This window comes from Silurus meridionalis, chromosome 25 (genome assembly GCF_014805685.1).
Source record: "Silurus meridionalis isolate SWU-2019-XX chromosome 25, ASM1480568v1, whole genome shotgun sequence".
Taxonomy (NCBI): domain Eukaryota; kingdom Metazoa; phylum Chordata; class Actinopteri; order Siluriformes; family Siluridae; genus Silurus; species Silurus meridionalis.
In genome coordinates, this window is record NC_060908.1 from 16,700,001 (window position 1) to 16,702,500 (window position 2,500).

The 2,500-nt window shown below is 38.3% G+C and overlaps 1 protein-coding gene across 1 annotated transcript in view; it reads right to left on the reverse strand.

Annotated features, from left to right (window-relative positions):
- Positions 1-2,500, reverse strand: part of tenm1 (teneurin transmembrane protein 1) — a 114,245-nt gene that overhangs the window by 70,844 nt on the left and 40,901 nt on the right.

Sequence of the window (2,500 nt, forward strand, 5' to 3'; positions counted from 1 at the left end):
CACGATTAATGCAGCGCACATTTCTGTTTTATCATTTTTATTAGAAATTGAAATAAATAAATATAAAAGAGGCGAAATTAAAACCTTCCACACGACACACATTTATCACAACGTCCTTTTCTACTCAGATATATAAAAAAAAGAATAAACTGCACCGAAAATTTACTTGTAATAACTAAACATTTGTTTTACTGATGCGCCGCCATGACGCAGACATCCGGCATTTAAAACCGTCCGTGTGGAAACATAGCAAAAGTTCTGTTTGGTGTCCTGATGATTTACATCATTTGAAACACCAGAATTCATTTAAAGCATTTACAAGAATAATTTGTCTTTGTCGAGTTTGGTTTCACTAATAAACATACATTTGCATAAAACATCAATATTTGTACATGTTGATTCGAATATGAAAAACTTGAAAAGTGTTAATTTAAGGTACATTTAGAACAGATACAAATGTGCGATTAAATTGCTATTTAACATTTTGAATCGAAGGACAGTCCTAATATATATATCTTATGTGCATTGTGTGTGTGTGTGTGTGTGTGTGTGTGTGTGTGTGTGTGTGTGTGTGTGTGTGTGTGTAAAACACTGTGTGGTTTCCTCAGCTTGGCGAGACTAACCAAACTAAATAAACTAAAGAAACTAAAATAAAGCAATAAATCATGAAGCAAATAATGAGAGACAGACAGAGAGATTCACCACAACCTGCTGTTAAAAACACAACACAAACAAGTGTGTGTGTGTGTGTGTGTGTGTGTGTGTGTGTGTGTGTGTGTGTGTGTGTGTGTGTGTGTGCCTTTTCAGCAAAGTTTATGAGAGAAAACAACTCTTTCCAAATAAATTAAATTTAAGGTAGTAAAATATATATTGCTTTCTTTCTCTCTGTTTCTCTCTCCCTCCCTCATCCCCCCTCTCTCTCTCTCTCTCTCTCTCTCTCTCTTTTTCACCTCTTTTCCCATTTAGTTTTCCCTCTCAAATGACAGCAGCTATATGCACACACACACACACACACACACACACACACACACACACACACACACACAGAAAGCAAGAGAAAGTGGGAGGGTTTCAGTTTTTCAAAGGCAGAAAAAAAGAGGTAAGAAACCCTCGTTTATCTCGTTAAGTGAGAGTCTTTTTTCTTTAAACCCATCAGTTGGTCTGCGTGTAAACAAACGCACTATTTTTAAACATATGAAAGGAGGCTTTTGATTGCATGTGAGATAATGAAGCTGTGAGCCGAGCCGAGCCGAGCCGAGCCGAGCCGAGCCGAGCCAAGGAGCTTCCCAGGTAATTATCATCTGCTTTCAAATGCCTCATTAAAATCACCAAAGTGCTGAGATCTTCGCCTGAGCGTCGGACCGAGCAGCCTGAGGACCAGCACCGCTTTCTGCTCGTCATGTTGCTCTGCACAGGTCTTTCGATTCGCCGTTTCAAACAAACTCATTTTGCCTTCAAGCAAGTCGTCAGTGTTTTACCTCAGACTTCTCTCCGATTCCTGCTCAGTAACAACGTCCTCCTGAAGAACACGGAGATTCCTGATACAACTAAACAACCTCCAAATACATACGAAGCAGTTCACAGAAGGGCTTCGATATCCAGAAGATTAGAACCAAAAAAATCTAATCCTCAGTAAAAAAAAAAAAAGTCCAATCACAAAAATATATATAAATATCTTACAGGAATAAATTAAACTCAGGATCTGATCTCTAATACAGGATATACAGGATCTGATCTTTAAAACAGAATATTCAGGATCTGATCTCTAATACAGGATAATTATGATCTGATCTCTGATACAGAATATTCAGAATCTAATCTTTAAAACAGAATATTCAGGATCTGATCTCTAAAACAGGATAATTATGATCTGATCTTTAATACAGGATAAATAAAATCTGATCTCTAACATGGGATAATTATGATCTTATCTCTGTTACAGCATATTCAGGATCTGATCTCTAAAACCACTCCGGTTACAGGAAATAACTTGGACAGAAAGGTAAAGGTCACTTCACTAAAAGGTCCTGAACCTCTTGACCCAGCAGGTGAAATCTATAATGATGTAGGTCAGGAGAGGTCACATCAGTAAAGCAGAATGAATCAGACTCCTCCGAGGCACCACAAATCAGATACGGCAGATAAAAGATCAGATTTCAGAAGGCAGGGAATGGGACAAGAGCAGGCATGAGAGAGAGCAGAACTTTAGGTCAGGAGAGGCCAGTAATAAGGGAGCAGATCTATAGGTCAGAAGATCTCTGAGACAGGAGGAAACAACTCTCCAACGTCAGGGTTTTCAGATCATCAAGGCAAAGGAGAACAGATTAATGAGACAAGAGTTCTGAGGCAGAGGGAGTTTGATATTTTGGTAACACTTTATTTTAGCGATCGTAAATTCTGCAGTAATTAATGACTAATAACTGCACACATGCACACAGAGAACTTTTAAAGGGTGAATTTTGCCCTAAACAAACTTCCAGAAGCTTTTATTCCTCGCTAA